At 41.2% G+C, this 9,954-nt stretch overlaps 1 long non-coding RNA gene across 2 annotated transcripts in view; it reads left to right on the forward strand.

Annotated features, from left to right (window-relative positions):
- Positions 1 to 7,551, forward strand: part of LOC144724627 (uncharacterized) — a 53,212-nt gene extending 45,661 nt beyond the window's left edge. For both annotated transcript variants that reach the window (XR_013586547.1, XR_013586548.1), the window contains exons 3-4: positions 4,198 to 4,281; positions 7,086 to 7,551. This is a non-coding gene — a long non-coding RNA (uncharacterized LOC144724627). The remainder of the gene's footprint in view (positions 1 to 4,197; positions 4,282 to 7,085) is intronic.
- Positions 7,552 to 9,954: the final 2,403 nt, after the last annotated feature.

Raw genomic sequence — 9,954 nt, forward strand, 5'->3', positions numbered from 1 at the left:
CGCTGTCTGTTGGTCTTTGTTGCTGTGAAATCGTACAACTGACAAATAATGTATTCAATTAAAAACTGGTGGTGCAGTGATAATTGGTGTTTTACCCTTTGCGTAGACCACAATACCTGCAGTCATAATGCAAAAAAAACATAACTCTGATCATGTATGCACTGTCCTTGAAGTTGATTGGTCCACACCCGAGACAGCTTTCCTTAGAGCCTAGTCTCACATAGTGTTGGACCAGATGACGCCAAAAAGCGCACAACTCAAAGACAATGCACCATCAGAGTATGAGAGCTCGGGGTAAGCATTTACAACATTGGAACCTCATTTGCCAGTAAAAAATATGATAATTGTTTTTTTATCCTTTTATCTGGCAACAAAACTGACACCTTTGGTGGTGCAGTGGTTAGCGCACTGCACTGTGCTTCTGTAGCGTTTGTGGCCATGGATAATATCAGTGGCGACTGAATTCGGAACCACTTATATCAAAACCTCCCCCCAGCCTTCACCAACCCGCACTGACCATTGTGGTGAAGTATCACCATAGCGTGCAGAGGCATTCATCCTGTATTTGTTTTGTTTGGTTTTGTAACTTTCTTACAAAACCATACGTCATAGAATTGTTACTCGAGCATTGCCTTGCGTGACATTGTAAATTATTCTACCTTTGGGGTTAAAATGTAAACCTGTAAAGAATATCAAATACTTCAAATGCTTATTTAAGTCGGACCATGTTATTCGATTTCAGGCCTTGTCAGTGATATTTTACTGTCTGAATGAGTGAGAGCTATTTTGGAGAATATTTATCTTGGGCTAGCTTAACCGTTAATATAATTCCTCGGCTGCCCGAGTTGTAGTGTCTTGCACGGCTTGTGTGTGGCGGGTGCTCGTGAAGGCTCAGAGACGGGATCACAAATGTAATGAAATGCAACCGCGTTCCATATTAAATTGATGCATCCACGTTCGTCGCTCGTTGTGCCCCACTACATTTTAATTTCAGAAACGGAACGTGCTGCCGGAAATCTCGTGTTGCTTTACAAGCGGCCGCCTCCCTCCCAGTCTTTGTGCCACGGCCTCTCTTAAACAGGTCCCTGCGGGGTGGGCTGGTAGGAACGAACAAATACGATACGAAGGGTGAGTTTGAGGCCTAGTTCTAGGCTTTAGGCCTAGCTGTAGGCTTTAGGCCGCTGTGAGTTAATTTTTAATTTAAATGTTTTAATTAAAAACTATCTCAGGGAATGAGTACTTTTTTAATTTAAATGTTTTAGTTAAAAACTATCTCAGGGAATTAAAAAAAACTATCTCAGGGAATTATAAGGGAATGTTACACTTGTTTAGCCAGGAAAGCCTCACTGAGTCTAAAGGTTTTTGTAGGGTCCTGCCAAGTGTTTGCAGTAGGGGGCGATGTTGCTTCACCTAATCGGACATCGGACGGACGGACGATATAATCTATTGTAGGCTGGTTCACTTCGTTCCTACCAGTAAAAGTGGTTGGCTGATCACGGTCTTCCGTCTAGCTCTGTCCGTGAGATTACTCGAGCATTCTGCTTTCGATACTCCTCCCAATTGCAGCCCACTTGTTCAAGTTACTAACTTAATTCGCTGTCTTCACCCCGGCTTCATGTACCTAGAATTGTCCCAGTCAAAACACATTCATATTCAGTCCCTTAATTTCTCATTAACGTGTCCAAGAAATCAAACTGGCTTTTCTCTAATTAAAACTCAGTAATTTTCTTGTCGTGTACCTGCTATCCGTTTCCAATTTTTGACATCCTTCTTGAATACAATAATTTCTGTCGCTTCCAGTTTGCTTTGCAGGGCCTTTGTAATTGTCCAGCTTTCACATTCATACAGGACACTATTTGCAATTTTAATTTGGCTCATGCATAAAGCAAGCAATTAAATTATATGTCTGGCTATTTAATTAAAATACTTCCTCGATATAACTTTGCATTCTTCCACACAATAATAATACTACACAGCAGGACAATATCATTCATTTAGAGTCCCCTTATAAATCCCACTACTGGATGAAAACCTTCCAATGGCAAGTCGGTCATGGGTTTTCTTTGACTATACTTCACCACACAAGGTGGGATTAGGGACCCGGAATTGGATCAGGCATCATGTTAGCAGTGTCCGTAGCCGAGTTCATATCGCGGTGCGCTGACCGCTATGCCGGGCGGTCGTAGCTATCCACGTGTTCTGCAATCCAGCACTGTGGAGGGGGTTTGGTGGACTGCACAAATGTTACGCAACTTCCTTCCCGTGGGCGTCGAGGGGGGTGCCATACCTGGCTCGCCAGGAGAAGGCGGTACAGCGAGTGGACTAATCGCCATCTGTATGGGGATAGAGCGTTGCTCCCCCCCCCCTCGCCCCTCATCGCGAGCTTGGATTTTCTTGTCCGGTTTCCTCCACGAAAGCTTCAAATCATGATTCCTCCCACTTGTATGAAGACATCGTAAAATAAAAACCTGATCGAGTGGGATCCTTCTGAAAAAGTCATTTAACTCCTGGATAAATACGTTATATAAACACGTAAAAATACATTATTTTTAATAATTATTATATTATGTCACCACTCTACTCAATCAAAAATTGCAGAAATACAATTCAGGTTGATATCGCATTCTAATACAACTGCATCTCAATATTGGAAATGTATTACAGTCTTAACAGCCTATGAAATATCTTGTCTTATTCTATCCAATATAATCTCCATGAATGCTCATGAGCCCAGGATTTGGTGTGTGTGTATATGTAGCAACAACAAAAAAATCCCTTCGAAGATGCGAGCAGGTGAGGTTTGAGATTAAAATCATCGGCGCAAGCCTTTGCGGTTGACTGACGGTCTTCCTGCGCTGTCGTTTTTGTGCAAAATTGCGATGGGAATTCTGGGTCAGGTGGCGTGGCGCACGCAAATATTTGTAGGCACCCGTCTCCAAAAAAAATATGTAATAAGTGCTGCGCTCTTCGTATTCGGTTCCGCCAACAAAATGCACATGCCAAATGATTACTAATCTACAACTCGCATCGTAACAATAGCCTGATTACTAATCTAGTATATAATTACAATAACCCCCCCTCAAATCTTTGCACCTGACGAATTAATGAGTTAATGATGACGTTACCCTGCTGCTGCTCCATATAAGAACGGGAGACACAGCAGAGCCTCACCATTCTGGCGAATTGCCCGATGATGCTGGATGCAATTACCAGCGAAACGTCGTACTCAAATTGTAAATGTTGTGGTTTCACGCTTCAACACACCGGTGGGCTAAAGCAGTGAACTATTTGTCTTTTGTCAACGTGACACTTTTTTACTGATTGGCCGTGTCGGGTGGTGGAGGGTTACGACACATTTATAAATAACGCGGTCTAAACCCAAAAACGTTGATTATGAACAAAATGCTGCTGTTGACTTCGATGGGAGCCGCCGTTGTGGAATTTTTATAAAACCGACTGAAAATACTGCGGCACATCACAGAGCTTTTATCTGCATTGTATTTTGGGTTTCACCTTCACGTTAAATTGGAAGTGTCTAGACGTGTTTTAGTTACAGCTGCGGCTGTCTTGTGTTGTTACCCTGTGTGCAAACATCATCGCGCCGTACCGTGCGTGCGCAGGAGACCTTGTTTTCATCTGTCCAGGTGCTCATCACTGGCATGCGCCCAAAGGCCGCAAGACAATTTTTGCATGAAGTTTTGTTTAAAAAAATGTTTTACGGACATCTAAGCCCCTCAACGTAATGGTATGTTATTTAAATATTTTATGAAAAATACATTTCACTCAAAATGCACGCATGTTGAACTGATTTCGCAACCGTATTTAGTAAACCGCGGTAATCAAGCTGGGATGTGACCCCTGGTGTAACGGCGAGGATGCTGGACTTGCAATCCACTTTGATCTACTTGCGCGGCGGTTGCCACAACGGTGCAGGTGTTTTAAAATCCCACTCCGTCTGTCCATCCAGCGGTGTGAATGGGTACACCACAGCGAGTTGATTTGCAGGTCACGTGTGGAATCGTAGTGGCAATATACCCTCTCGGGAGGCTCTCCGGAGCTCGCGGGAGTGAAGGCGCGTCTGGCAACAGCGGCATGTGTAAGAAATTGCAGGGCAGCACCTTTTACCGTTTTTAGCACCAGTTTATCAACACGTTCGCAATTACGTGATGCTCTCAAACGTGTGTTTCCTTTTTCCAGATAATGAATGGCAAAGCGAAAAGGTCTCGTGGGGTTTCGTCGAACAGAAGCACAAGCTGCAGCATCAACCAGCAGCATCAGAAGGTACATCGTTAATGCTCACTCACAACCAACCGCAAATCACGCCATGCACAGAAAATTAATGAGTCTAAAAATAGCAACCCTTTTAACGAGTTTCCTCTTCCCGGAAATAATTTGGAAGCCGTGCCCGCACAGGAGAACTCTTGTCGGCAGGCATTAGCAAAGAATAGATTACAACGCTGAACCTTCGCTTGTCTGGGCTGTGAATGTTCAGAGCGCATTCCAAGTCTTGACTGTTTCAGAATTCATTCAGTGACATCATTATAGTGGCAAAATGGTCCATGCATGCTGTGCTTTCAATGGGGTTTGTATAGTTTTGCTTAACACCTTTTCAAGATTGCTCCTGGCCCTTGCAATATCAACAAAGTGCCTGACATTTCCTTCGGGAGTACCCACAAATGTATAATATATTTTTGTTTTTTTCGCAAATGTCGTCTTTGGGGTTTTTGTTGTTGCTACAATTCTATTACGAGCAGTTTGATGTTCTAATTTAAAGGAAATAGCTATGAGTTGCGAAGATCACATTTTCCATGCCGAAATTATTAATTTAAAACTTGCTCAAACATTAAGTCGTTATTTAAGCTAATTGACACTGCAGGTATTCAATGTTTAAAATTTACATTATATTTCAAATTGATAAAAACTAAATGAGGAATTATGTTTTGCCGACACAACACAAGCCGTTTTTCATTCTCAGCTTTCAAAATATAATATTTTCCATATTTTATTTTGTGTTCCAGAGATGCAGCATAATTTTGTTTTATCAACAATGAAACAGAAAAAAAAGTATGAACAATTTTGGCCAAAAATGTAATCTTTATATTTTCATTTTATTTCTTTCATATTGAAGATGCATCCATTATAAAAGTTTATATCTAAACAAATGCACATAATTTTGTGACTAAAACAAGTCTCGTTTTTCATTTAAACAAAATATACATAAATATTTACGTACCAACTGCTCAACGTTAGAGTACTACAGTACTTAATATCGCATATAGACATCAAAATTTGCACCTGCAAGTTGTCACATTCTCCTTTATTGTAATTATATTAAAACATGTAAACACGTGACTTGCTACCAAAGTTCATCATATACCCATCATGCAACAGTCAACTGAGAAACGGCTCTACATTGTTATTATTATCAATACAATATTCCCTACCCAGTTTTTAAAAGTCATTTGCAAGATGGAAATATATCACAGGGTTGCGAGAGATGGTGGCAGCTTTAGGATGCCTTCATCCAATGCTTGCAGAAGACACTCTTTAAAGTTGTACTTAATTTGGTTTTCCCGCGCCTCCGATTAGCACGCTGTCGCAACTGTTTAACAAGGCTCTTGAGTAAAACTCGCGACGAATTTCAATACTGCAACACATACTCCCAACGCTTTTGTCTATAACACTGTGGCCTTAAATAGAAGACATATACGCGACCTTCCGGGCAATGGCCATTCTTCACAGCACACCTCTCTGGCCTGCGATGTGAAGGGCCAATGCCTGAAACGTCACATATTCTACACTTTAAAATTTTTAAGGCCACAGCGTTTGACGAATGTGATTTTTGTTGTGCTTGTGCACCACTGCCAGCGCAGTGTCACCAAATAATGTTCAATATTGGAATCATTTCCTATATTGCAATTCCACTCAGGGCTGTAAACATTCTACACCGTGCACTGCATTGTCTGTATGCATACCTCCCAAATGTTTCTCTCATCCGACCTTACCATACCAAGACTGTGTGTGTGTGCAAAGACTAACGTCTCAACAAATATATTTCACGTAAGTTTTTACAGCGTATAATTTTTAAATTCCTTTCGTATTGGATGGGCTACAATTGCTGAACTATTTGGTTATGCTGCTGCGGCCCGAAAGGCATATGAAAAAATACACGGATTGCATGAAAGCTGTTTGATGCTATTTATCGCTCGCCGTTTCCTTACAGCCATCGTTCAATATAAGGACGCTCGTCCACTCTCTGTAATTTAACATGGCAGATTAATGATTACCCTTACACTGGGAGGGAGTACGTGTACATTTCAAGGCAGAATAACTATTGATCTATAAGAGGCGCTGCACTGTAAATCTGAATCAACAAAGGCACACACAGAGAGAGGAAAAAAAATCAGGCAGCAAGGTCACGCCGTACAATTACACACAGTCAGGTGCTCTGCAAACAGATAGGATTTATAATGCTGTATAATGCATGGGCTTTCGTTCGTATTATTTAGCATTATGGGATGGAGGGCGAGGTGGGAGTGGGTCTGTGGAGACCTTTAGCCGTCCCTATAGAGGTGACCCTTTGTGACCCCAGGGTCCATGGAGATGTATGCTGCTGCTGCTGCTGCTTTCCCCAGCTACCCCCAGCACTTCATCCATAACCTTCAAGCAAAATAAATTATTTCGCATATATTGACATTTTGTTGTCTGGTAAAGAGCTCTGTAACAAAACGGCAGAAACAGGGCCAGTATTGAACTCGGGGGGGGGGGGGGGGTGCAATTGTTCTTTTGCACAAACACAGGGCGCTAAGGAATGAATGAATAATGGTGACATGAGTGGCAGTGAAGTCATTGCGCGAGTACAACCGAGTTGTGCGTGTTTCCAATATCGTCCCAGTCCGCCCTACTTTACTGTGTCTCATCTTTTTTTATTTGTGAACCATTCGCTCGTGTTGGAGAATTATTCTTTAGCATTTAATACCAGAGAGTGCTGTGAATGGAGCTGCAATGAAAGTGAGAATGTAAGCAGAGCGACTGTGAAAGTGGAAATCACGCGTCCGATGCTTTGTGCTGTTATTTCTGTCCAGTCGTGCTTGAGCTGGACCCTTCTCTTGATGCCTCCTCGCACCGAGTTCCGCTGATGTCCTGGAAGATGACCATCATGGGATGGGGGGGGGGGGCATAATGAGCTTCTTCCCTTGAAGTTGCGACGTGGAGAACACAAGCCGCTTGGATGCCTGGCTTTAATCAGGCCAACTTTAAAATAAAATACGCATCTAGTGAAGTTCAAATGGCCTAAATCAATTTTGGAAACATATGACATTTCCTGTGCTATGATAAAAAAATGTTTTCTTATGCTTGTGATTTTCGTTTACCTTATGTGCAGTTTGTATTGTATTTGAATAATCCTAACGATACTGCTGAATACAAGCCAATGTTTGTTTTGATGTTTCATGTCAAAGGTAAATGTTAGCTACATATTTTGAAAGTAATCACTGTTCAATATTGTTATCTTTTAACATGATTTCAATAAAAAACTGAATTTGAAATATATATTTGTTGGCCTGTGTTGGATTTGAACCCTGGACCTCTTGCACTTGTGAGATTAAAAAAACATGGCTGGCTCCCAGATTTACCTCTGCGCCACATAGGCAGGGATGCACCAGCATGTTCCATGAACTTGTATTTAAAGATATGTGAACAAGAGACATCTGAAAATAAAAAAAATAAAAAAACAGGGCTGCGCCCCACCAACAGAATCCCCGCAGCCGTGGCAGCCATTTTACCTCCCAACTCTGCGGTTGTTTGGTAAAATGGCCACCAAGCCACGAAGTTCTGCCACTGCCAACCTCGGCAGACAAATGTGTGCTATTATAAACTATACTCATGGCTTGCTTTGGGTAGCAGACCCCTGTGCTGTCTCTTGCCATAATTCTCCACCACCTGCAAAGGACAGAAAGGTAGCAATAGCCATGATTAATTATTACACAAGCAGAATTCTGTTATGAACGCCATACAAATATACAAATATGTTTTAGTCCTTCAGCCTAATTTACTTTTCAGACTAATATCATCAAGCAGCACTTGTTTAAGCATCCTGGGTCTCCTTGCCAGAGTTAGATGTTATTGGCAATAGCACTCGATTGCAATTTAGAGGGCCCTGTTCAACACAAAGATATATCAATTTGAGTAGTGCAATCATTAGGTCTTCTCAACAGTGCAGCACAATAAAAGTAGTAAGAAGAAAAACACAACACTGCTATTGCATCATGGGACATCCTTTGCCAGTACCAAAATATGAGAATAGGTTTTCTCCTTTTTTCTGGCAACAAAACAGGTGTTAAGATGTTAAAACACCAAACTGCAACCTTTTACAAGGAATCATGTCTGCATTAACCACTATACTTGTGGTCAGAATGCAAACAAAAAACATACTCTGATAATATATGCATTGTCTTAGTCCCAAACGGTGTTAGACCCCGAGCCCTCATTACTCTGATAGTGCATTGTCTTTGTGCTTTTCGCCTTTTGGCGTCCTCTGGTCTAACACCGTTTGGGACTGGGCTCAAAAGAAAGCTGTCTCTGGTGTGGACCAATCAGTTTCAAAGACAATGCATATATTATCAGAGTTTGTTTTTGTGTTTGCATTCTGACCACAAGTATAGTGGTTAATGCAGACATGATTCCTTGTAAAAGGTTTCAGTTTGGTGTTTTAACATCTCAACACCTGTTTTGTTGCCATAAAAAAGGGGAAAACCTATTCTCACTGCTATGCATATGGGGCATTGCCCAAAACGTTACCTCTTTTCGATTTTCTTCTTCTACATGACAGTGATTGACACGTTTTGTTACCGTGCTTATGTACCACTGCCAACATGGTATCACTTTTTTTTGTTTAATTACGTAGCAGTCTTCATTTGCTTCACTTGGCGTACACGACTGCTATTTAATAAACCTGAAACATCTAACAGCAGTGTTACCCTCGAAAACAATGGTATTTTAAGATCATCAGCAACCGTACAAGGGCATAGAGTAACATTTTGGTATATCCATAGTTTCCTTCAAATGAGTCACCTGACATCCCTTCACTCTACAGTTAACCTGCAGTTATACGTGAACAAGGAATGTCCTAAGGGTACATTTTTAAAATAAAAAATTGGTTACGTCTAATCGGACGTTCAAGATTAATTAAAATGTATTGCTCTAGTGGCCTTGGATTCAATCTTATGAACTCTATAACGTAAGCTATCTTCTACTAAATTAAGTCTAGAAATAACATTTTTGTTAAATGACATGACAAAAATTGCGGAGTAAACTTAAGTAAACAATACTGTAGCTTACAATAATGCAAAAAGCAGCTGTTATTTGTATGTATGTTCAACTTCTTTCGCACCACGCGTAGCCAGCCGTGCTAATCGGAGCTTACTTGGTTCATGAAGGTTCAACGTCTTCCAGTTGGCGAAAGCGCTGCTGTAGGGCAGTCCAACCAAGTAGCGGATTGCATTTTCTCCCTAAGCAACCATCATAGCACAGGAAAACAAGTTAGGAATAAGCATGCGTTACTCGCGAATTATGTAACATTTGGTGAAAATTCGTTGGCAGTGTTGCACAAGCACAAATAATAAACGCAACACATTTGTCAATAACACTGCTTTAAAAACAAGTTTCTTTTTGAGTTTTCGTGGAATATCCAGTGCATTCCAATGTGGGGTTTTCTTTTATCAATTTGGCCTGGTTTAAATGGGGTACGTCCTTCATGGCAACACAACTTTATATAACAGTTGAGATCATTGTGAACAGTGTTATTACCCCACACTACCCCCGTTACGGATGAACAGGGCTCAGCATAAATTATGTTTTCTTTGGTTGTAAAACGTGAACAAATCAGATCCATATGCACACAACTTCAAAACAGTCACAAGTGATGGCAAATCTGATCGGAAGTATGTTCAGTGG

Source organism: Lampetra planeri, chromosome 21 (genome assembly GCF_965212315.1).
Source record: "Lampetra planeri chromosome 21, kcLamPlan1.2.h2, whole genome shotgun sequence".
NCBI classification, from domain to species: Eukaryota; Metazoa; Chordata; class Hyperoartia; order Petromyzontiformes; family Petromyzontidae; genus Lampetra; species Lampetra planeri.